Genomic DNA, 26,484 nt, shown 5'->3' with positions numbered 1-26,484 from the left:
CGGCCCTACTGATGCCGCTGTTCGAGGCGGCGTTCTCGGTGGCGGAGTTCGTGGCAATTAATAGGCGACTCCTCACACGCACCCTGCATTGCTCAGCGCCTCCGACGACTGCAGCGCGTTGGTGGTGGAAGCGTGGCCCTCTACAACGGTCATAGACGGGAAGAACCTTCGGAGACCCATCACACTCTTTCTGCGAGTGCTCATGGATTAGCCTGCTCTACCTACATCGCCACCGCCCAGCCATCCTGTCGCAGCGGTATAGTTTGTGCAGTGTTCGCGTGGCTATATTGACTCTCCCGCACTGGATTAATCGTGCCTTGATCTCGACTCCCACGCCGGACTGTGCCGCATGTGCGGTCTGCCGCACCATGGATGCAGCGCGCCACTGCACCAGCCTCAAGACGTCCCCCCGCCCGCCTTGCTTCAAGCAGTCTTATCCCCACACTTAGTCACAAGAAAATAAAACTCCCAGGATCGTTATGAGGGTGTAAGGCGTATATCTGAGCGTTCGCTGCGCTGTGAGAAGGCGCAGGACAGAAGGCTGCGTTTAATTCATGGTTTCAGCTGTTGCAGCCTTCTATTTCATCCCTGGGTTTCCGTAGGCAACGTCGTCAAGGTATGTTGGTTTATTTTATTTATTTATTAAACATACTGCAGGCCCCATTTTGCACTTTTTTATTTTCGCCAAGTAGAACTTTTTTTTCTGTTTTGATAACATGTCGCTGAAACTTGCTCCGAGTCTTTAAGCGAGAGGGGGTTTCAACTTGAAGAAACCCCCTGTGCAGGGTACGCCCATCTCGCCTTTTCTTTTGTCATCCAAGTTGCTCTTTACATACGTTTGCTTTTGCGTGTGCATATCTGCTTTTGTAGCCCTTAGATAACTTGTCAACTTCCAGCCCGTGTTCTGTTTTACTTGCTCCATTTTGCAGATTTCTCAGAGCTACAGAAAAAAAGTGGCCATCATTATATGCATGGCGCCGAAGTGCTATGTACAAATTGTGTATTAAAAGGTGCATATACGTTTGCGTCTGCTGCTTGTATTCATTCAAATTTACGCCGTTGAACGGAAGTCTTGTTCGTCATGGACTTTCAATTCGTCTGTATTGTTTTTCTTTGACGCATTTTGATTGTGGTGGTGTATGGTGCTGTCGCCGGTATGGACGACAGGCTACAAGTCGTGCTAAAAGTACAGCTAGTAAACTGTAATGACTTCTGTATGGCGCTGCTATTTGTTCTTATATGGGCAAGATGGGGTGACTTTTTGAATTCATATTTCCTTTGTGTGTAAAATGCTAAAACATTTCACGTAAACGGATAAGTGCGGAACGGCCGAGCCAGCATGCATTCACACGAGTGGACCGGTGTATTACATCACCTGTAAAGTAAGTATGCGCCTGAAATTTGGCACATATGTGCGCTTGGATGCCTGCAGGCTGCATGGAAAAAGAGGAATAATTTTATTGAACCAGAGCCGAGAAATCGACCATTTACTTTTTGGGGCTTTCCATGGGACGCACAACTTTTTGGACATCGCTAGTTGTGGGGATGTTTTTTGGATGTGTTCGGGAAAAATGAGCATCTCCTGGGGAGATCCGATATGTCCCGATGGGTTATTTTTGGGAGATTTTGAGGAGGTTTTGTGTTTGTTGGGTGTGCGCCACTCCTCAGGTAGCTCCCCGCGTTCCCACACCAGGTCGAGTAGCCGCAGGAGGACTTGACGTTGCTCCGCGTCCAGGTTGTGCAGCATTTGGTAGGTAACCCCGTCTGGCCCGGGCGCTGAGCAGCGGGTGCAGTGGCGCAGCGCGTCGTTCAGTTCCGCCGCTGTGAAGAGCGCGTTGCACGGGCCGTCATCCGAAACGGGGGAAGAGACCCTGGCGTCGAAACTGGGGCCCGATGTCGTCACTGCACTGCTCGCGGGGCACTGTGGCGCAAACCGGTCAGCGAGCTGCTCAGCCAGCTGTTGGTTTGTTTGGCCGCTCGAGGTGGCGAGAGCGGCCAGGGGCTGAGGGTTCGCCTGAGGTGTAGTGATGCGCCGCAGGGTGGTAAAGAGCCGCCGCGAGCTGCGATCCTTCTCCATCGTGTTGCAGAGAGAAGCCCACTGCCGTCGATAGAGCTTGTTGGAGTGACGTCTTGCCGCGGCGTCTAGCCGATTGTAGACCGTCTAGTCTTCTGGCTTGTCCGTCCGTCGCGCCCTGCGCTCCGCCTTGTCCCTTTTGTCGCGCAGATCGAGCACTTTATTGCCGGGTGTTGGCCGACCTGCCCGCACCTATGCGCGACGCGTGGCTGCGAGGGCGCTCCGGACAAGACTGGTGAAGTAATCGGCGCCGGACGCAGCGGCGGCGTCCACCTCTTGGCGGAAACGGCCCCAATTCACGATTGCGTACGTACGCATCGGGCGCGCCTCTTTAGCAGTGGGCTCTATGGTGATGGAGAAGTGATCCGAGCCCCAGAGGGATGGTGCACGACGCCAGGTCGCCTCGATGCCGCTGGACGCGAACGCAACGTCGATGCAGGAGCCTGGCGATCCACGCCGTCGGAAGGTGGGCCGCAGGTGCAAAAAAGGCAGCAGAGGCTCTCTGCGAGGCGATCTCCCAGTTGCGCACTGAAACTGCGTTTGAGAAGCTGTGGCTGCACACGATCACAGCAGCAGCGCGCCTAGGCTTGAAGGAACCTCGTATGTCAAGGCCGCAAAACCTCCTGCGAGGTATATGAGACTACTGATAGACCTGTCCAGCCAGTTGCACTTGACGTTAAGGCCGCGCTGCGCAAGGAGCATTTCGCTGCTGCCGACCGAATCATAAGTGAAACAAAACAGCGTTTTGAACAGCCGGGCATGGAACAGCTCGTAAAACTTGAAGACATCTTAATCAGCGCCACTGGAGGTAGTCGGTATACAGCAGACGAACTAGAGGCAGCTTTGGGAGTGCATATATGCAGTTGATTTTGACTTGTGCAGACTCTCGGCGCAGTTTATGCTATTACCAACTCTTCTAAACGGTACTGATTCCACAACAACTCTGGGCATTTTGGAGATCCTACAATGGGAATCGCACAACATGCGCGAGTTGATGGATCAGGTCGTGAGGTATGTTCAGCTTCTGTTTTCCATACCAGCGTCTGTCGCTTCTGGGGAACGCGCTTTTAGTGCTCTGCGCAGAATAAAAACGTGTTTGCGCAACAGAACGCAAAAGAGGTTATCGCATCTTTTGATTTTGCATACACACAAAGAAAGAACGGCGCTCCTAAGTTTAGACGACGTCATCAGGGAGTTTGTGAGCAGACAGCGGAGGGAGCAGCAACCTTTGGTCCCGCATAAGCACCTAGAAAGAGCAGCACTGTCCGAAATGTCGCCTGCTTGCATGTATTATTGGTAACTGTATACATGTACTGTAGCGTGTTTGCTTGTATCGTGGTATTTAAACTTGTTTTATGTTACGGTTTTGTTCATGCGCGAATGCCTAAATATGTAAATTTGTCAAATGTCAACAAATATGTGTGCACTGAAAATTCATTTTGTAGTCTTTTTCTTGCTAATGCTTGTATAATATGCACCATCTAGCGATGAAAGAAACATTGCGTAAGCAAAACAATTTTTTTTTTTCACGCAGTGATTTACTATCTCTCAAGCCAAACTTGGATTGTAATATCTGCCCAGGAGGCGTCCGGTAATTCACAAGTACGCCAGCGCCATGCTAAAACTCGCTACTGTTGCCCCCCACCACGACCTATGTCATTGGAAAGCCGCGATCTGAGAACTAAAAGAAAGGAAGGCGAACCGTAACAAAATACGGCGCCGTCTCGTGCAAAACAAACGGAGAGCTCAAAGCATAAGAGGGCGACTTTGAGCAACGCTTACGTACGTTAAATACAGCTATTTTACCGGACGTTACGCCATTTCTAACACCTCACTTTTAAAACAGAGAAGAAACGATGATTAGCCTAGTGGCGCCATCTGGAGGCTAGCAGAGGAACTATTGTTGGTAACTAACCAAAGCCCCTTTTAAGTCTAAAGGGGGCAGAATCGTCACTGTAAATAGAAAAAAAAATAAAGCAAATTTATTACTCGTACGTTTTCTGATGGGCGAGTAAGACGAAGCGAAAGGTAGGTGGCCCATTCAGTCCAAAGCGAGGAGTCATGCTATAGTCATGCATCGAAGGGCGCCGCCATGTTTTTCGCGCGGGAATGCAACTTCGTACTCGCCGTCCTATTGGCCGATGAGAATCGGCGCCGGCGGCAGAAATCAGTTGAATCAGTCCTTGACCGATCGAGCTTTCCGATGGATGCTTCGGCGGGATCTCTGCCGCGGCTATACCGCGGCGGCGGATTCCGCTCGCTCTCGCCGCCGATTGGTGTGAACGTATGCGACCCTACCACCAGACTGTGCGCCGAGAACGTTGCATCCCACGCTGCCCTCGCGGCCGCGCGCCGGACGCCGTGGCTACCGTGGCGAAGTCGGCGGCGGGGAATCCAGCAGCAATGGCGGCCGGTGTGGCGCGGGAGGTGTCGGAAGAGGTGGCCCCACTCCCGTGCACGCTGGGGCCGACGATTCCTACGGTGATGGCCGAGTGGGTAGCGGAGACTGGGGCAGTGGCCGGCGCACTCCAGACCGACGGGGTGGTGACGGCGGCGGCAGCGGCGGTCTCACTCCCGTACACTCCGGTGGCGGCGATGCCGGAGGTGGCGGCTGGGGCAGTGGGGGAACCGGAGGAAGGTTCGGCGGTGCTGCCGGCTCGGAAGGACCCGGGGACCGGGCTTGCCAAACATGTCCCCTTTGTGGCGACCTGGGTGCATCGCGGTCACGACCCCGTGCTTGCTGGGAAGACGGCTGACAAAGGTATTGCACTGGAGTGGGCACCATCACTGAATACTGAGGCGGGTAGTAGCACGTGGGGAGTAGTATCCCGAGTATAGAGGTAGTAGTGGCGTGCGCTGTGGTGACGGAAATGTAAGGGTCAGAGTCTGCACTGGTTGTTGCACAAAGGCTGGAGGATGCAGTGGCCGCGGTTGCTGAGGCTGCTGTGATTCTGGCTGTGCAGGTGCTGGCAGACGTGGTGGCAGTGGCGGTGGAGCCAGAGGAAGAAAATCTCGCAGCTGAGCCCGTGAGTTCAGACGCTTGTCATGCGGCGTCTGGGAAGAGCACTTTTTTGACGGCTTTTGAGGCTGATGATACAAGCGCTCCATCGGCGGCTGTGAGGACGGCGCGGATTTCTGCTGACGCCGGCTCAGCTGTTGCGCACATCGGCATTGCGGCCCATGCCCGGGTGTGTAATCGGCACTGCGGCGCATGGGTCTCGGAATGTGAATGTGCACACCGCTATGCTTATGGACGTTCTGGAAGCACCGCTGACGATCAGCTTGTGGCTGTATGGCTGACCGTCCGCATTTCCTCGACGCGACCGCCGCACGCATGGCGCTGATAATGCCTGCCACTGGCTTGGCCGCAAACCATGAGTGTCCATCCCTGGCGGAGGTTGTGGCTGCGATGCTGAAGGTTCCCCCTGCTCCTGGTCTCCCGACCACCCAGATTCTGATTCTCATAGACCCAACACTGTGGGTGCAGTCTCAGTTTGCTCCTGTGTCGACCGCAATGAAAAACAGCTTTCTCCTGACAGCAGTTCACTGTGAGATGCTAAAACCCAGGGGTCAGGTTGCTGTGCATGATATCCAAGTGCACTTCCCCAAGTGCTGGAAGACAGCTGTGAGAGCGTGCTGATTCTTGAAGCTGCGTGTGCGGCAGTGAAAAATAGCCGCTTTCTTGCAGTGGTGATGTTGCAAGTTCTGCCTGTTGTTGGTCACTTAAGCATGTAAATCCAAGATCCCAGGGGTAGGACGGTGGAACTGCCAGCGCTGAATCTGGCTGAAGCTGCGTCGGTGGCCATACAAAATGGCTGGGCCATTGTGGCTGTGGTGCGACAGCTTCTGTTTCCTGTTGCTCTCCTTGGCACATAAATCCAGGTTCCCATGGGTAGGACAGTGGTTGTTGTGGTTCAGACTCCGACTGAACCTGCGTCTGCAACGACGATTGCTGGCACACTGAAGTCGCTGCAGATGAAGGCGGAACAGATTGCAACAGCGCTGTTTTGGCCTTCTTCCATAAGAGATAAACTCTGCTGCACCGGAGCCAGCTGTGCCGAGGAAAGCGGTGACCAAATGTGGGCCTCTGTCACAGCGGACGAGGAAGGAAGCACGAGTGGTTTCGGCTACTCCTCTTCTGTTTGAGACTGCCTCGACGGTGCCATTGGTGTGGGAAGGAGTGCATAATGAGTCATCTGCAGCAACAGTACTGGTAATGAAATCCAGTATGTAGTTGCCGGATACTGGGCCACCAGCTGACAGAGGAACTCCTGCAACTCTGCACTCGGCGGCTGTTGCAGTGCAGACGGCTCTATTGGAGATAAGCCGGCTGATCTATTGGAGATAAGCTGTGCTGAGGAAAGCGGTGACCAAATGTGGGCCTCTGTCACAGCGGACGAGGAAGGAAGCACGAGTGGTTTCGGCTACTCCTCTTCTGTTTGAGACTGCCTCGACGGTGCCATTGGTGTGGGAAGGAGTGCATAATGAGTCATCTGCAGCAACAGTACTGGTAATGAAATCCAGTATGTAGTTGCCGGATACTGGGCCACCAGCTGACAGAGGAACTCCTGCAACTCTGCACTCGGCGGCTGTTGCAGTGCAGACGGCTCTATTGGAGATAAGCCGGCTGATCTATTGGAGATAAGCTGTGCCGAGGAAAGTGGTGACCAAATGTGGGCCTCTGTCACAGCGGACGAGGAAGGAAGCACGAGTGGTTTCGGCTACTCCTCTTCTGTTTGAGACTGCCTCGACGGTGCCATTGGTGTGGGAAGGAGTGCATCATGAGTCATCTGCAGCAACGAGTACTGGTAATGAAATCCAGTATGTAGTTGCCGGATACTGGGCCACCAGCTGACAGAGGAACTCCTGCAACTCTGCACTCGGCGGCTGTTGCAGTGCAGACGGCTCTATTGGAGATAAGCCGGCTGATCTATTGGAGATAAGCTGTGCCGAGGAAAGCGGTGACCAAATGTGGGCCTCTGTCACAGCGGACGAGGAAGGAAGCACGAGTGGTTTCGGCTACTCCTCTTCTGTTTGAGACTGCCTCGACGGTGCCATTGGTGTGGGGAGGAGTGCATAATGAGTCATCTGCAGCAACAGTACTGGTAATGAAATCCAGTATGTAGTTGCCGGATATTGGGCCACCAGCTGACAGAGGAACTCCTGCAACTCTGCACTCGGCGGCTGTTGCAGTGCAGACGGCTCTATTGGAGATAAGCCGGCTGATCTATTGGAGATAAGCTGTGCCGAGGAAAGTGGTGACCAAATGTGGGCCTCTGTCACAGCGGACGAGGAAGGAAGCACGAGTGGTTTCGGCTACTCCTCTTCTGTTTGAGACTGCCTCGACGGTGCCACTGGTGTGGGAAGGAGTGCATAATGAGTCATCTGCAGCAACGGTACTGGTAATGAAATCCAGTATGTAGTTGCCGGATACTGGGCCACCAGCTGACAGAGGAACTCCTGCAACTCTGCACTCGGTGGCTGTTGCAGTGCAGACGGCTCTATTGGAGATAAGCCGGCTGATCTGTGCGACTGGTGTGGAAGGAGTGCATAATGAGTCATCTGCAGCAACGGTACTGGTAATGAAATCCAGTATGTAGTTGCCGGATACTGGGCCACCAGCTGACAGAGGAACTCCTGTAACTCTGCACTCGGTGGCTGTTGCAGTGCAGACGGCTCTATTGGAGATAAGCCGGCTGATCTATTGGAGATAAGCTGTGCCGAGGAAAGCGGTGACCAAATGGGGGCCTTTGTCACAGCGGACGAGGAAGGAAGCACGAGTGGTTTCGGCTCCTCCTCTTCTGTTTGAGACTGCCTCGACGGTGCCATTGGTGTGGGAAGGAGTGCATAATGAGTCATCTGCAGCAACGGTACTGGTAATGAAATCCAGTATGTAGTTGCCGGATACTGGGCCACCAGCTGACAGAGGAACTCCTGCAACTCTGCACTCGGCGGCTGTTGCAGTGCAGACGGCTCTATTGGAGATAAGCCGGCTGATCTATTGGAGATAAGCTGTGCCGAGGAAAGCGGTGACCAAATGTGGGCCTTTGTCACAGCGGACGAGGAAGGAAGCACGAGTGGTTTCGGCTCCTCCTCTTCTGTTTGAGACTGCCTCGACGGTGCCATTGGTGTGGGAAGGAGTGCATAATGAGTCATCTGCAGCAACGGTACTGGTAATGAAATCCAGTATGTAGTTGCCGGATACTGGGCCACCAGCTGACAGAGGAACTCCTGCAACTCTGCCCTCGGTGGCTGTTGCAGTGCAGACGGCTCTATTGGAGATAAGCTGTGCCGAGGAAAGCGGTGACCAAATGTGGGCCTTTGTCACAGCGGACGAGGAAGGAAGCACGAGTGGTTTCGGCTCCTCCTCTTCTGTTTGAGACTGCCTTGACGGTGCCACTGGTGTGGGAAGGAGTGCATAATGAGTCATCTGCAGCAACGGTACTGGTAATGAAATCCAGTATGTTGTTGCCGGATACTGGGCCACCAGCTGACAGAGGAACTCCTGCAACTCTGCACTCGGTGGCTGTTGCAGTGCAGACGGCTCTATTGGAGATAAGCCGGCTGATCTATTGGAGATAAGCTGTGCCGAGGAAAGCGGTGACCAAATGTGGGCCTTTGTCACAGCGGACGAGGAAGGAAGCACGAGTGGTTTCGGCTCCTCCTCTTCTGTTTGAGACTGCCTCGACGGTGCCATTGGTGTGGGAAGGAGTGCATAATGAGTCGTCTGCAGCAACGGTACTGGTAATGAAATCCAGTATGTAGTTGCCGGATACTGGGCCACCAGCTGACAGAGGAACTCCTGCAACTCTGCACTCGGCGGCTGTTGCAGTGCAGACGGCTCTATTGGAGATAAGCTGTGCCGAGGAAAGCGGTGACCAAATGTGGGCCTTTGTCACAGCGGACGAGGAAGGAAGCACGAGTGGTTTCGGCTCCTCCTCTTCTGTTTGAGACTGCCTCGACGGTGCCATTGGTGTGGGAAGGAGTGAATAATGAGTCATCTGCAGCAACGGTACTGGTAATGAAATCCAGTATGTAGTTGCCGGATACTGGGCCACCAGCTGACAGAGGAACTCCTGCAACTCTGCACTCGGCGGCGGCTGTTGCAGTGCAGACGGCTCTATTGGAGATAAGCCGGCTGATCTATTGGAGATAAGCTGTGCCGAGGAAAGCGGTGACCAAATGTGGGCCTTTGTCACAGCGGACGAGGAAGGAAGCACGAGTGGTTTCGGCTCCTCCTCTTCTGTTTGAGACTGCCTCGACGGTGCCATTGGTGTGGGAAGGAGTGCATAATGAGTCATCTGCAGCAACGGTACTGGTAATGAAATCCAGTATGTAGTTGCCGGATACTGGGCCACCAGCAGACAGAGGAACTCCTGCAACTCTGCACTCGGTGGCTGTTGCAGTGCAGACGGCTCTATTGGAGATAAGCTGTGCCGAGGAAAGCGGTGACCAAATGGGGGCCTTTGTCACAGCGGACGAGGAAGGAAGCACGAGTGGTTTCGGCTCCTCCTCTTCTGTTTGAGACTGCCTTGACGGTGCCACTGGTGTGGGAAGGAGTGCATAATGAGTCATCTGCAGCAACGGTACTGGTAATGAAATCCAGTATGTAGTTGCCGGGTGCTGGGCCACCAGCTGAGAGGAACTCCTGTAACTCTGCACTCGGCGGCTGTTGCAGTGCAGACGGCTCTATTGGAGATAAGCCGGCCGATGCTTCAAACCCTATAGGAAATGACGTAAGGTTTGTCAAGAAGAGCGGAGACTTCTGCTTGACAGGCTGAAGGAAGGCAGTACTGGTGCCAGTACTGGTACAGTCAAGCCGACTCGCAGCTGAGAGGAACTCCTGTAACTCTGCACTCGGCGGCTGTTGCAGTGCAGACGGCTCTATTGGAGATAAGCCGGCCGATGCTTCAAACCCTATAGGAAATGACGTAAGGTTTGTCAAGAAGAGCGGAGACTTCTGCTTGACAGGCTGAAGGAAGGCAGTACTGGTGCCAGTACTGGTACAGTCAAGCCGACTCGCCGGGGTACTGTGCGAAATATGGCACATATTCTGTGCTTGAGACATCTATGAATAAAATCATTGATGTCAGGCTTGTGCAGGTGAGAACGAAAACATGTAAGCACCTGGCCAACGGTAAGTGTTCAGTGCTTCATTCTAAGACGTGATACTTCATTCTTATTTATATGTGTATCGCAGTGCAAACTGTGCAGAATGCATTGTAATGTTCTCACTAAGTGCCTTTCCAGAAATGTTCTCATGGGGTCTCTGACATCACTTGACGACAGTGGCGTGAAGATAAATGAGGTTGTTACCAACCGCCACCCACAAGTACGGAAGTATATAAGAACCACCAGAACTGACACTACAACTGCACTGATACCTGGCATGTCAGTAAAGGTCAGTTTTGCTGTGGATATTCCTAGAAGCATAAAAGACGTCAGAGTTTCTTTGACTAATCGAGTTTTCGGTTTTCAGGGATGAAGAGAAAAATGCTGGCTGGTTCCAAGTCCTGTGGGTGCTAAGTAATCGCACTGTGGTGCAAGTCGGTCATAAACCACTTGTACTTTGCCGCTCAGGCGGGTACAGGCAACAGCGACAGGATAGGCATGATGACCATGGCACACACTATTGGCGAAATGCACTGGTGGATCCGAAGCGAGGCGCTCGAATCGCAAAAGAGCACTCCAAACTGCCTCGGAGGGCAGCGACCGTCGTCGACCAGCGGAAGATGCAGAGCGCGCAGCAGAAATACTGGTTCCGGAAGTTGAGGCCTGGCAATTCTGGCACCAAAATACACGTAAGCAGACGACGAGACGCGGCGAGCAAGCACTTCTTTTACGATGGAACCTACCAGTCGTTTTGTTCATGCCTGAGGTGCACCGCATTTTGGTGAACCTCGTAGACAATGAGGAGCTCAGTTGTTCTCTAGGTAAGTTCATAAATGAATATATATTGCATGTCTGCAGAGTGCTTATGGTACGGAACGGTTTATGGTGCGACGGTTTACCAACTCGCCCAGTCCATCACTTTAGGGCGCTTCGTAGGTGCTTCTGCGAAATGTTTCTCGAAAAAATGCTTTAAAGAGGTACTTTTCATTGTCGCTGCTGCTGTATGAGTGCTTGGACTTCGCGCGGTCGGTCCAGTTTGTGACCAGTGGAACTCGACTTCATCATCACTGAGCAAAAAAAGCTGCTCCAGCACGACCAGTGGAAATCGCTATATGGGAGGTGCCAGCACGGAAAGTTGGAGCCACGCAAATGGATTTTTCCAGGTGATTTATCAGCCTTGTTTTCATTCATATAACAGTACTGTACTTTGACTACCTTGCTTTGATGTAAAGGAATGCCTATTTACATGGTGATGCTAGCTTAAAAGTGCAGCAAACTTTAATCTTATATTTTTAAATGTGTCAGGTTTTCCTTTGTGAACTGAAGGTATTCTGCGTTGTGTTCTGTTATGTTGGGTTTAACGGCACATAGGCAGCTAAGGCCATCATGCGCCAAACACTAGGTATAGGAAAAGTTTTCTTCAGAATTTTATAAAATGTGAAAACTGATCGGTGGTGTAGAGGGCCTAAAACTTTATACTACATAGTGACGACAAGGGAAAGACATTTTATAACAGGCCATTAGTAAAAGCTTTAAAGAGGGTCAAGTAACCTCGGTGACCATCCTTGGCTGGGCAAGGATCTCGAGGCTCCCTACGAACCAAATAAAAATCTCAGCGTTCTTCTCAGGGCCGCATTCAGTTTTTGAAGAAAACCTACTTCCTTTAAAAACTTAAAAATATAAGATATATCTACAATTGCATTATTACTTAAGAGCAGTTCTGGGTGAAAAGGGATGCATTCTTTATAAAATTGAGTGAAGTACTTTTTCCTTAGCTTTTCGAGTTTTGGGCATGACAATCAATAAATTATGGTTCACGGTGAGCTCCTGTCCACATAGGGGTTTATCCTAGCATCACCATGTAAATAGGCATTCCTTTACATCAAAGCAAGGTAGTCAAAGTACAGTACTGTTATATGACTGTTATATGTACTGTTAACAGAAAATTGTGTTATGTGAGTGTGTCCAGTGCGAAGTCAACATAAGATTACCTTTATGATACGTTTCTGGTACCTGCATGATTTCCATTCCCCGAAGATGGGCTTCACGGAGTGTAGTTTGTTGTTCTTTTCGTTTTCCCAAGCCGCTTGCTATTCATCTTTCAACTTAGTCTGTATTAACTTCATACAGTCCCTATGGGGCGTGTTGACTTTCTCGATTTTACCGCAGTAAGCTCGTGATGCGCACCTGTCTGCTCTCTCATTTCCCTCTATCCCAATATGGCTCAGCACCCAGCACAATATTATCCTGTGACTTTCTGCTGTGATTTTTACTATGTTGTGAATTATGCTTCCAACCAGGGGCTCAGCTGCGTTTCTAGAATTGAGTGCATGGAGTCGACTCAGTGAATCTTTGTAAATTATGCTGTTTTCAATATTGTACTTCATTATTCTGTCCACAGCTACACACACTGCATAGCATTTAGCTGTGAAAATTTATGCACAATTTGGCAGTCTTGCTGTTTCTTCCCATTTTCCTTGTACTGCAGCACTCCTGATGTATTGTTCCGATTTTGAGCTATCTATGTAAAATTCTGTGTAGCTTGCATATTTTCCTTTTAGTGCCAGATATTCTTGTAGTATGTGTTGATGTGGTCTTCGTTTTTTGCGAAGGCGTGTTAATGTGAAATTACACACAGAGGGTAGGCTGTTCCATGGCAGCAGTGGATTATGTCTTGGGGCAATTTCAGGTAGGGCATCTAGCAATCCTAACTCTTGACATTTATCTTCAAAGCGTAATGATAGAGGTCTTATTGATTGGGGCTTATTATTGAAGAGAGCCTTCGAAGGGCACTTTGTGACTCTGGGATAACAGATGTTTTGGTAAGGACTTTATTTTTAGTACGTATGCGCACATAAGCATTGTTCTCCTATCTGTGAGAGGTGGTTCATCAGCGTAAAGACTATTCATGGGGGATTTTCTCTATGCACCAATCGAGAGACGCAAACCTAGGTTCTGTACCGGATCTAGTCGTTTAAGGTAGGATGGTCTCGTTGACTCGTACACTACGCATCCGTAATCTAAGGCAGAGCATATGAGGGAGTGGTAGATATGTAGAAGACATGTTCTGCTGGATCCCCTGTGTTTTCGTGAAAGTATTTTGAGTATGTTCAGGGAGTGTCAAGCCTTCTTTTTATGGCCTAGAAATGTCAGGCTTAGAAATTTATGTTCATTTTTTACAGGCAGTTCGCTTTCGTTTCAGTGTAAGGTGGGGTTGCCTTGTAGGCCTCGTTGAAGCGAGAAAAGAACAGCCACTGTTTTCTGTGCGGAAAACTGGAAACCATTTCTATGTGCCCACGTCATTAGTTTGTTTATTGTCATTTGCATTTGCCTCTCGCATGTTGCTATGTTTGAGGATGTGCAGGCTATTTGAAAATCACGTCAACATAGACTGAATACATAATAGACTTTGGGATTATTTTAGCTATGGGATTCATTTTTATAATAAAGAGCGTTGTACCTAATATACACCCCTGAGGTACTCCATTTTCTTGAATGAAGTTCCTTGAGAGGGTTGAGCTTAGACATACATGAAAAGAACGGTTGGAAAGGAAGTCATTCAAGCAGTTCAACATCCTACTACGGATGCCCAGGTCCCCTAAGTCGCGGAGGATTCCAAGCCTCCGGATTGTATATGCTTTCTCTATATCGAAGAAGATGGAAAGACAGTGCTGTTTGTGTATGAAAGCTTCTCAGATTGTATTTTCAAGGCGAACTAGATGGTCAGTTGTTGAGCATGCCTTTTTAAAACCGCATTGATGGATGTCAAGAAGTTTGCGGGATTCAAGGACAAAGGTTAATCTTATATTCAAGGGGCTTTCAAAAAATTTGGTGAGACAGCTTGTAAGGGCTTATAGGCCTATAGCTACTAGGAGAAGTTGGAAGTTTACCAGGTCTAAGGAATGGTACTATAACGGCTCTTTTCCACTCCTTAGGTATTTTTCCTTCTTTGAATATTTTGTTAAAGAAATTTAATAGAGCCTCTACTGGGAAAGATGGGCAAGCATTTCGTAGTGTATCTGGTCGGGTCCTGGAGCAGTTTTTAAGCATGAAATGCTTTTAGCCCCCGTTGTCGGCAGTGTGGTGACGTCACGCCGAGACCTAGAGCCATCATCCGGGCACTGAAATCCACTCATCCGGGCACTGAAATACACTCATCCGGGCACTGAATTCCCGTCATCCGGGCACTGAATTCCCGTCATCCGGGCACTGAATTCCCGTCATCCGGGCACTGAAATCCACTCATCCGGGCACTGAAATCCACTCATCCGGGCACTGAATTCCAGTCATCCGGGCTCTGAAACGAGAACATCCGGGCACCGTACGAGACTTAACGAGATTTAACGAGACTCTCTAAGCCCTCCTACGCGACCGGCATGCAAGCACCGGTTGGTCTCCAAACGAGACAAAAAATAACTGCTGCCAGTGCCTTCTCAATGTTTATCAAGATATCAGTGGAGCTGTGGGTTTGATAATGCACGGAATTATAATTTCCGATTTCTAATAAGGCGTGCAAAAAGCACATAAATGCCACGTTACACTTCGTTGTCATACGTGACCCGGGGGAGAAGCGCTGCGTTCAAAGGGCAAGGCATCGCGCCGAACGGGTGGTGGCGTTCCTCCCTTCCTTTACGGTACGGTTCGGGTGTCCACCAAGATGGCAGAGAATTACTGCGCCATTTCCTTTCCTCAAAAAACCTTGCGTTCAAATGGCAAGGCATCGCGCTGAACGGGTGGTGGCGTTCCTCCCTTCCTGTACGGTGCGGTTCGGGTGTCCACCGAGATGACATTAGGCCCGTAAACATTTCATGCTTACTCTACTCTCGTTTACGGGAGAGGCAGAGATTTTTTTTCCCAGCAGACAGTACTGTATTGATTTCTTAGAGGGCAATTAGATTATTGTACTTTTCATTAGTACCTCCACTTGTTGGAAGTCTGTTTTTCGGCTGTGTTTTTGTATTTATAAAAGACTGCGTATAGTGTGATGAACTTGAAACTGCTGCAAAATGTTCCCCCAATATGTGTGCCTGTTCTCCTATGCTTGTTTGTGTGCCAGGCATTGTTAAAAAAGGAATTGTGAATGGTGAGAAGTTGCCATTTAATTTTCGCACCGGCTCCCACATTTTTTTTTATGTGATTTGACTGTTTATAGATGAGACGTAACTCTGCCACGATGCTTTCTTGGCACTGCGACGGACATACCGAGCTTTAGCTCTTGCATTTTAAAAATTTACGAGGTTCTCCTGTGTCGGGTACCTGCGAAATTTACTCCAAGCTCTATTTTGCTGTTTTTTTTGCTTCCTTGCAGTCTTTTGTCCACCACACTTTGTCGTTTTGTCGCATCACTCCTGACGAGTGCGGAATAGCTGTGTGTGAGGCAGTTATGATACAATTCCTGAACTCTTCATTTATTTGATCGATGCTGAGATTTTCTAAAACTATTTTTTCTAAGTGGCTTTTGCTGTAAAAAATTGCCAGTCTGTTAAATGAAGCTTCCAACGTCGCGGTTTCGTTGGGATGATTTCCAGTGCAGATGTTAAACTTATTAGTACAAAGAGGTGTTCGCTGCTATATGGGTTGTCGATGACATCCCATTTAAAATTGTTAAAAACAGATGGTGAACTAAAAGACAAATCTAAACAGCTCATTTTCTCCAAAGTTGGGGAGCAGTATGTGGCTTTTTGTGTGTTTAAAAGACATTATTTGTGAGGATAAAATCTTCTATTATTTGGCCTCTAGAGTCAGAGCGTTCGCTTCCCCAAAAACGGGAGTGAGCGTTAAAATCCCCAACTACTAGATATGACTCGGGTAGTTGCGCTAAAAGGTTCTCAAAGTCAATGTGGGTAACCTTTAGGTGTGGCCCAAGGTATACAGAGCACACTAATAGTTTTATATGTAAGTAGAGTGGCTGCTCCTGGCTCTAATTTAGTTGTAAGTTTAACTTCATGGGCTGCTATACTACTGTGCACGACGATGGCTACCCCTCCCGATAGCCTGTTTGCATGCTCTCGGTCATGGCGGAATAATTATATTTTTTTAGTAGATTTTATGCTGGGGACCTGGGTTAGTTTCGTGCAGGCACAAAGCAACAGGGGAGAATGAAGTTGAAGTTAGAATGTCCTAATGTCATTTAAATTATTTAAAAGTCCCCTGCAGTTCCAATGTGTTATGAATGCCATCTTGTTTTGTGTGTGGGGGGGGTAAAAAACTGGGTTTAGGTTGGTCCCATAATTCGGGGCTTGTCTTCTTTTTTTTTGATACAGGGAGTTCCGCCATACCTGTGGCGTCGACGGCACGGAGTTACCCTGGCTTGTGTCCATCACCTCTTCAGAGACGCTGGACGATCGTGCATGTAAGACCTCGCCTCGTGGACAGAGGTCTTGAGGCCCGCTGCCTCGAGAGGCAGCATGACCTACTTTGGAGACGGTGGAGTAGTGTCAGCTACTTCCACCTGGGGCGAGGATAGCTCCACCGCAGCCTCACTGCATGAGGTCTGGGCAGGTGCCAGAGGCCGGTGTGGTGGATCGCCCCGTCGCACCAATCGGCAAATCTTGTATGTACTGTGAGAGAAAAATTGCTTGCCATTCTGGTGTTCTTGCCTCTTTAAATGAAATGTTTTCTTTTGTTTTTAATGTAATGATTTCTTTTTCTGTCTTCCACGATGGGCAAGACTTGGAGTAGGCTGGGTGCTCGCCTTCACAGTTTGTGCAGCAAAATGCTGTTTCGCAGATTTCTGAGGCGTGTTCTTTTGAAGCGCATTTCGCGCACGTTTTGCGGCCACAGCAACTCTGGCATCCATGGCTAAACCTTTGGCAATTGAAACAGCTTCTGGGGTTGGGAATGTAAGGTCTCATGGCAATTTTTGTGTACCCCATTTTGATGGAGTCAGGAAGTATGCTATAAGTGAAAGCAAATACAAGGTGTTTGGTCGGAATTTCTTTGTCATCTTTTTTTTTTATTCTTTCTACTTTGGTGAAATTTTGATCTGCGAGACCATCCAGCATTTCGTCCTTGGTAAGATCCAGAAAATCAGTTTCCGAGATCACACCGCGGACTTTGTTAAGCGACCTGTGGAGTGTAACGGAGACACGAATGTCCCCAAATGGCAAAATTTTTGGAAGTTTAGGAACTTGAGCTTTATCACAGATCTCCAGGAGCAAATCTCTGCTAGCTAGTTTGGTCACCTTGTAACCAGGGCCCATGGCTTCTTTCAGACATCTTGCAACTATGAATGGTGATATTTTCCTTGCTGCTTTTCTGGATTTTCACTGTGGACGACATGGTATTTGGGGAAGGCATCTTTTGTTTTCTGGAGGAACTGTTTCTTTACATCGGTCCGCCCTCTCTTGAGAGGGCGATCATTTGAAGAGAGAAGGTTAGCCATAAAAAATTAAGTTCGGCCATCCACCATGGAGCCCAACAAGGGGATGGGACAGGAACTTGAAAAACAAGCCCTGCCCACGCCAGCTGTACACCACTGCTATAACCAAATATGACGAAACCCAGGGTAGTTGGCCACACAAGGTTAACCCTAGCCGCCAGGAAAAAAGGAAAAACCAAGAAAGGAGGAGGAGACAGGAGAGTTATAAGAAAGAGAGGAAAGTGAAGGATGGAGCGGAAGACAGGAAAAGGCGACTGCCGATTTCCCCTGGTCGGGTCAGGCCAGAGGTGCCGTTTACAGGCAGCTCGGGCCAAAGTGGTGTGTTGCCTCCGCCGAGGGGCCTTAAACGTCCAAACGCTCGGCATTGTTTCAACCACCAGGATCCCCTTTTCTCTGGACACGGTGATGCCACGCACAGCTAAGCGCAAGTGATCGGGTCCGTTGTGGCGCACTGCTCACCATCATCCCCCAGCGGGGATGTCCCTGCGGATGCTCAGGAATCCGTGGTGTCGCAACTCACCAACATCTGCATGTAGCAGATGCCCCCACGGGGTTAAGGTATTCTGCATATTGTGTAGTTTAGACCTACAGGCTGATTAAATGCTAGAGGCCTGTGTAGTGTGAAATGTCGGTGCACATTAAAGAGCCCCAGGTGGTTGAAATTATCTGGAACCCTCCACCACGGTGTCCCTCATAGCCTAAGTAGCTTTGGGGCGTTAAACCCCATAAAATCAAGCCATCAGGTGTTTGATTTGCTTTGTCCAAAATATACCAAAACTTCAAGACATCTGCATATCTTTGATTTTGCCCCAGAGCAAATCGGCCTGTAGAAGCTGGAGTTGACATGGCTACAGCACGGCTCACTGAAAAAAGATATTTTGCAAGATGTGAATGTGGTGTTCTATTAAAACTTGCAGTTGCTTGTTAACAAATGCAACCTGCTTTATTTTCTTATCGCCCATATTGTTGCAGGCATACCTGCATATGACAAGCTTTAATCATGTGCAAGTGGCTGTATGGCGATATCTGCCAGCTGTCACCATACCAGCAAACATATGCAGTGGAATCATTCCACACGGTGATTAACCGCTTTGCCCCAAAGTATTATGCCTTCTCCTTCAATGAAATGTATGCAAGGCAAAATCACTTGTGCAAGTTTCGTGTCAGCTGCCTTTCAGGGCTTGGCTGAGGTTAATATCATCTAAAATACTTGACGTGCCTTTTTACTGGCACTTCCACCGTGTTCTGATGCATAGCGCGTATATTGCACCATGCATATTTGCATTTTTTCTAGGCCTTAACATTGCAGCCTCACTGCAGCACTAAAGTAGCACTCACTGACCGTTGCAGCAGTATAGCCTCAACAGTTTTTAACTTTTCATCTCTTCTAGACATGTCTGCCTTTTTACTGAAAACCTAATTTAATCAAATATCTCTCGTTGCACAGCTTCAAGGATGGCAGAAATCTGTTGGTCAGAAAGGGCAGGGCAAGACAACGACCATTTGCTTTTTTTTCTTTTATTTTGTCTTTTGCTCTGGCTGTTAGAACTTGATTTGCGATTTTGAACTGCTGTCGTGGCTTGATTTGGTACGTGGATAATAGTGTGCATATGGTACCTTACAGGACTGCACTCGCTGCTCTGCATTATAATGAAAATTCAGAGAAACCTAAGTCTGTAACAAGGAGTGGGGAACTACGGTGGCAGATGAAGCGCTCCAAAGCTGAAGCCATAGTGTGCCCGGTCTAGGAACCACCTACATGGGGTTGGGTGCATTATTGCTTCTCGTTGCATTGTGTCATGTACTAGCATTGTGCTATCTCTTGAAGTCTTCTGATGTGTGAAGGAGAACTAAAGAAAAGTAGTGATGTTTGATTCTTTGGCACAAGGAATGTAGAGCCAAACAGCACCTGTCATGGGTAATGCAGTCGAACCCATTTTCCAAGCAGTTCACCTCTTGGGGAAAGCTTGTACTCATTGCATCACTGGTGGGTATGTATGCCTTTGAGGAGCATTTCCACTTTGTTCTTGAGTTGTATCGGACTATAATTTCCCGTAGGTGACCATCACAAATTAAAATAAAAAATTCCCCTATGCTTTCCTTGTTTTCGGTGACTGCTTGCTTCTTTCATGTGCATTCTAAAAGCAGTATGAATAGTTTTGGCATTAATTGCTGAAGGTAAGGAAATAAGTGCTTGCCTTAAAATAGCACAAAAATTATACATAGGTCTATAGAGCTGATTAAGTTCACTGAGGACTATGAGATGCCTGACGAATGAAATAAGCAGACTGAGCTGTCTGTTTGAGGCTCAAGGGTGACAGCGAATAGCACAGGTAAAAGACCCTTAGCAAAAAATCATGCCAAACCAAGAACTTTGAGCATGCTATCATACTCACTGACCGACATGTGCAGTTTCCTGTGTGCTAGCTGATAAAGGTGAAATGAGGTACTGTAACGCTTCATTGATAGTTGGATACAACTAGGAAACAAAGCATTAAATTCTGTTCGAAGGAGGCTCTGTGGTGAATTATTAGTGTCGTGCTAATCTTCCTTGCGTGACTACTCATTCTGGCACAGCATCCATAGCAGGTGGAAACAACAAATGAATGCAATTGGTTGAAGGGCCTTCCTAGAGCGGCTGGTTTATGGTTTGGTTTATGTGGGTTTAATGTCCCAAGATGACTCGGGCTATGAGGGACGCAGTAGTTATGGGCTCTGCAAACTTCGGTCACCTGGGGTTTTTTAACGTGCACCGACATCGCACAGTACACGGGCCTCTGGAATTTCTCCTCCAAAGAAATTCAACTGCTGCAGCCGGGATCGAACCCGTGTCTTTCGGGTTAGCAGCCGAGCACCATAACCACTAGGCCACCGCGGCGGACTTTCCTAGAGCGGCATTTGCCACTTTGTTCTCGAAGGACTACACAGCCACCTCATTTTAGTTGCATGTTTGCTGCTGTGCAATGGTGCATCAGACATTAGAATACATTGATTACCACCTGGTATTATTCTAAAGCCACTGAATAATAGGGAATTAAAACTACATATCAGCGATTATAGTGTAGTTTTTTTTTTATGCCTCACATGATATAAACACACCATACATGTCACACCCATCGTTCGCTTGGTGAAACCAAAACAGCATCGAGTAAATTCATATAATATTTAGCAGCTGTAGAGTGATACCACTGGGTGATCCATGTATTGTAATGTCTAATGAATCATTTCAAAGAAGAAAACACACAGAAAATTTGTTGCTGTACTTTTTCAATTTTATCTCACAGTAATTAATTTCCCTTAACTTTAAATAATTATTTTTTAAAATTATCGAAACCGCTGACTGTTCTTGCAGGTTATGTCAGGCACCTTTTTGGTGCCTTGGAAGAGCATCTGGACACGGGCGGTCAAGCTGCCAATCTTCCACTGCATCCACCTCCACTCACAAGCTATCTTGAGCCCATTAGCCTGGCGGCGCTTGTTGAAGCGCATAAGTCATGCTTCAGGCTGCGCTATATATAGCTGCACGGAGCCAGAACACCGGTGCGATGTGTGCCCATACCAAGGCATCCAAGCCTGTTGCGGTGCGGGGAGAAGATGCCCAAAACACCACGAGTGCGCGCTGTGATGCGGACTCTGCCAAGGGAGCCACCTGATGGGTGACAAGAAAGGATACAAGGCCCGCATGAAGGATGTGAAGCCAGCTAACACCATTATCAACAGCCAAGCTAGGCAAAGCCACTGGGACAGCGCTGACTGAACTATGAAGCCGCCTCGCTGGTTCAACAGGGAGGAAGGCACTCCCCCAACGTCAGCCGATCCAGGTCGGAGTCAGTGCCCAGGTTACAGTCCAGGTCCAGCCAGCAGCACAACGTGGGTCCTGCTGCTCCCCAGAACAAGCAGCAGCTGCCAGTCAAGAACAACCAGTAGCAGCAGCGTAGCAAAGTGAGCTGGGCAGCTGTAGCTGCCTCCCCTGGTCCGGACAAACACAACAAAACTACTAACAAGGATGAGACGATAGTTCCCACATCTTGAAGACGCGGAGCTTAAGAAGTGCATTAACGAGTGAATACATGTGCTAAGACTGGGAATATTCGCACTGCAATCCGGCAAATGTAGGTACAGTTGAGGCCACCTGCAGCGAACCTGACGGTCACGCAGATTGCATTCGTTGTATACGAGGTTCGTAGTAAGTGAACATACCATACTACAGCCAAAAATGCAATGGCAGGCAAAATTAAATGGCATTTATATCTTGAAGGAAATTCTTATGCACGCCTCCTTCTTGAAAGGACACCATATCACGTCGGTTTCCAAGCTTGCCAGTGGGGTCGACCCATTAGCTCCTCGCTGAGGCACTTGTGGCTAACAAGCTGCTTTAGAATGTGATACAACTAATTACAGTTGAAGCGTTCACGGCACCTGGTGCTAGGTCAGCCTCCTCATCATTCATAATAACCTTGGCAGCTGGGGAGTGCATATACATCGGGTACTGTAGCTTTCTGTGTGTATGGCTCTCCGATGTTGGCGTCATCACCCGCACAGACTGCTAAACGACTTCAAACCCGGCAAGCTTTGCGTGAGTGATGCATTGCCTCAAATCCAAGTGCGTCTGAACTCTTGGGTGTTTGACTCCATCCTTCATAGTTCCCGGGTGCATTAATTCTAACACACTGAAGCAAATCTTAATGCACTCCACAGCACTGAGTTCCATCCAACCGGCTTTAATCATTTTCATGGTAGCAAACTAAGAGATCTTAGCTGGGACATCAGCACCAGGTCTCTCTGTTACTCTCAGCATACGTTGTGACGCGCCGCCAAGAGAGCACCTAGAGCACGTGATTAATGCACATGTCAAGTGGCTGGTCTTTCAAACAACATTCAGTGGCAGAAGAGGTTGGCCACCGCAGTCATAAAAGATAGCACATGGTGCTCCGCACAGTGGTTGTTGTCGGCCTCTGGTAAAGTGGCACATGCCCACAGTGGGGGATTAGCCTGAGGCGTTGCAAGTTGTCGAGCACAAGCAGGAAATCTTTTTTTCCGCCATGTAGGGCTCGAAATGGACGAACCACTCGGCGAAAAGTCGCCCATCATTCCTATACCTCCTTTCTAAACTAGTGCTTAGTGTCACATTCGTCGAATGAACAAAAATAGTTTGCAATCCAAGCGTTTGTGTTGGGCATGTAGCCTATGAAAGCGAGCTTTCAAAGCACCTTGCCTAACGAAACTTGCTGATGACAAATGGCGGCCGCCGGCTGCTGCTGTCCACGCACTTATGCAGAAAGACGGTAATGCGAAGCTTGGTGTGCTTCATACCAGTGCAGCATAGCCTTCCAAGCCATACATTTCAACGACCGCATCTGGCAGGCAGTTTCGTCTGCATTGTGCACATCACTCCTTTATGACTACTTTATCGAGTCGCCTCATTATTTCCAAAGAAGAAGGTGGATTGTGTCACTGGGACTCGGATACGCTCTCCATGGCACTGCCTCCGCAGGAAGCACTAGGTTTTCGACGGCAGTGCTGAGCTTGTGGCACCTCCTCGTTCGCTATAACTGAGTTGTGCGGCCACGCTTGTTCTTAGTATTTGAGACGTAGTACCATTGCGATAACACATATTTTGACGGTACCATCATACGTAATTTTATTTTTAGTTATTTATTTACGAATATATTACGGACCATGGTTAGGTTCAAGCAAGAAGGGCACTTTACACAGTAATAAAAAAAAATCAAGTAAAATTATACAAAATATAGAGCAATTCACATGGCAATTCACAACATAGATGGCTCTTATAACATAAAGAATCTGAAAAGTAATGAAACCTTAAGACATATGAGGAGCTCTGAGGTGTAACATAAAAGATTACAGAATTTGCAAGGAACCAGTCAGCATGGAAGGAAGGCACTTGAAACGATCGAGGAGCCTGCAGCTAAAAAAAAATGACTCATAAGGAGCTACAAGGCATAGCACAGTTCAGCAATACATGCGCTAGACCGTGGAGGTGTAATTAGATCTGGGCAAACAGTTCCAGTCAGCGACAGTGCAAGGCAAAAAAAGAAAACTTGTACAAATCTGTTCAGGCAAAATTTGGCGATAATAAACTAGTATGGCAGTGTCGAGTGCTCTACTCCACAGCAAGGGGGATGTGTTTTCGGATGTGCTGGGCAAAACTGATGTCATATGTTGCAAATTAGATCTCTCTACAGGTAGACCAATCAGTGTGAAACAATACCCACTACCTTTAGTAGTTCAAGAATCAATTGAAAATGAGGTGCGGGAGATGTTGGAGCTTGGTGTGATTGAGAGGTCGTAGTCAACATACAATGCGCCTCTCGTGGTTGTCAAAAAGCCCAGTGGTACTAACTGATTGTGTGTAGATTTTCGTCGGCTAAATTATAGTGCCCGATGCGGAACCTATACCAAGAGCGGATGTGGTGTTCGCTAAAGTAGCTCACAAAAAAGTTTTTTCTAAATTTGATTTAGCTAAAGGGTGTTGGCAAATACCAATGGAAGGTTCCTCGAAAGAGAAGACTGCCTTTTCTTGCTCGGCGGGTTTATTTCAGTCTAAATTCCTGCCTTTTGGATTGAAGACAGCATCCACAATATTCACGAAGCTGATGAGGAAGGTTTTGGATGGGCTCCAAAATGTAGAACACTATATTGATGACATCCTTGTGGCAACAGATACATGGGAAGAGCGCGTAATTACGTTGGAAAAATTATTTGACAGAATTCAGCAAACCAGGTTGACCATAAAATCGGCAAAGTGTAAGGTGGGCTTTGAAGCCATTTCTTTTCTTTTCTCGGACACAAGCTGGGGATGGGGCGCATCGCGACGAAAGATGAAATCTTGGTCAAAATACAGCAAGCCAGACACCGACGACCAAGAAAGAAGTACAGTCGTTCCTGGGTTTAACGGGGTACTACAGGGACTTAATTCCTGATTATGCTTACAAAGCCGATCCGCTTGTCGAACTCACTAAGAAGGGTACAAGCAATAAGCTGAATTGTACCGCTGAACATGAGAGTGCATTCGTGATGTTAAAATGGCATATGGCAAAACCGCGCGTTCTGCTTGCTTCGAATTTGGATGAAGAATTTGTTCTACGCACTGATGCATCAGACAGAGCATTAGGAGCCGTACTTTTGCAAGTAGAGAATCGAATGCTACATCGGGTATTTTTTGCTAGTAAGAGATTATTGGCTAGTGAACGCTACTACTCCACTGTTGAAAAGGAATGCTTGGCGGTGGTATGGGCAGTAAAGAAATTTCACATTTATCTATATGGGAGACATTTCAGAATTCAAACGGATCAGCATGCTTAACCAAGGCCAAAATGAGCAATAGTAAAGTCATGAGATGGAGTTTGGCCTTGCAAGGTGGAATATATTAAAGGCAGAGATAACGTTGGAGCGGACTTCATGAGTAGAGACAACTAAACAACTTTAGCTATCTCTGGGATGTATCTTTTTGTTGTTGTTGTTGTTGTGTGCTTATACAAGGGAGTGTGTTGTTTGGCCTTGCAAGGTGGAATATATTAAAGGCGGAGATAACGTTGGAGCGGACTTCATGAGTAGAGACAACTAAACAGCTTTAGCTATCTCTGGGATGTATCTTTTTGTTGTTGTTGTTGTTGTTGTTGTATGCTTATACAATGGAGTGTGTTGTGGACATGAACATGTTCATTAAGGACACCGCACGGACAGCGGCAGTGGTGTGTTAATGTTCCGTAAAAGCAATTTGGTGTGCTGTGTCAGTGGTGTGCTTTTGGTGTGTGCTGGGTCCAGAATTGCCGCAGAAGATAGTCGGTTGGCTGGAAGGCTTGAAGATGGAGATGATATGAGCAGTTTTTTATGGAAAAACTCTTGAGAGAGGGGGCCCTTGTCACATATTAATAGGAAGTTTGGAATAGAAGTATGAACTAAAGAAGTTCGGAGAAGACAATGAGGATGACGATAAGCGTGACGTATGAAGAAGAAGTATTCAGTGAGGTTCGGGAAGAGATGATTGGTGGAGAAGAGAAGGCTATGACGATGAAGACAAGGATGACGTGTACCAATGCCAAGGTTATAAAAGCGCGAGGGATAGCGTGGCACGGGGGGGAAGAACAGAGAAGCGGATGTTCTGGCGGGTCAGGAACAGCTCGGCTGGTGATCTCGAGTTCTACAGCATCGCACCATAGACTTCCTTCCTTTCCTGAGCCCATTCCGAGAAGTCAACGGCTGACGCAACCACGTGCTACGGCCAGGGGTGCCTCCAGCACTGTTGCCACCCATCCGGGTGGTGCCCATAACACCAACATCGCCAGCATCGCCTCCACTGGCACTTGGACCGGGAGCTTGTACGACACTGCCATCGAGGCTGCCAGCGACGCGAGCCTCAGCACTTCGAACACCACCTTGATACCAGCTACCTGAATGCCACTGACTGGACCCATGCAACGCTTTATCAGCACCGAACCTTGAGCACGAACTTCGAACAATAGTAGACTGGGTGTTCCCAGGTAGAGTGTATTGGTAGTCTTTGTGTTTAGTGTTAGTTTTGTTAGATAGTTTTGTGTGCTAGTGTTTGTGTCGCGTATGTGCATCTGTGTGAGTACACTTGTCGCCTAGTCCATTCTTTTGGCCCGAGTGTTCTCCGGGGATTCGTGACACTTATCCAAAAAATAAAGATCTATGGGTGACCAATTCGTAATTTCGTTATTAGCCTATTATGAGGAACTACATGAAAAGCTTGGATTTACTAAAGTCTAAAAAGAGCGCGTCAATCTGGTTGCTACTGTCGAGGGCTGAGACTAAGGACTGGACTACAGATAAAAGTTGTGCAACTGTCGAGTATGCTTTCCAGAATCCGTGTTGGGAGTTTGATAGAATCGAATTCTGCTCTAAATGCGAGTGTCGATTACATGTTCCATAA

The 26,484-nt window shown here is 48.3% G+C and overlaps 1 long non-coding RNA gene and 1 pseudogene across 2 annotated transcripts; one reads left to right on the top strand and one right to left on the bottom strand.

Moving 5' to 3' along the window:
• Positions 1-2,834: 2,834 nt before the first annotated feature.
• Positions 2,835-6,826, bottom strand: LOC149349541 (uncharacterized; annotated as a pseudogene).
• A 3,087-nt stretch (positions 6,827-9,913) lies between these two features.
• LOC149349540 (uncharacterized) lies at positions 9,914-22,253 on the top strand. Of its 2 annotated transcripts, none has more exons than XR_016290113.1 (4): positions 9,914-10,475; positions 10,554-10,875; positions 16,450-16,739; positions 20,920-22,253. It is a non-coding gene; the product is annotated as an uncharacterized LOC149349540 (long non-coding RNA). The 2 variants fall into 2 exon arrangements; XR_016290114.1 differs by having other exon boundaries at positions 10,554-11,007.
• The last annotated feature ends 4,231 nt before the right edge of the window (positions 22,254-26,484 follow it).

This window comes from Amblyomma mixtum, chromosome 3 (assembly GCF_055824585.1).
Source record: "Amblyomma mixtum isolate Tamu chromosome 3, ASM5582458v1, whole genome shotgun sequence".
In the NCBI taxonomy this organism is placed as follows: Eukaryota; Metazoa; Arthropoda; class Arachnida; order Ixodida; family Ixodidae; genus Amblyomma; species Amblyomma mixtum.
Note: the sequence above shows the minus strand (reverse complement) of the source record. Positions and strands in the feature narration are given on the sequence as shown.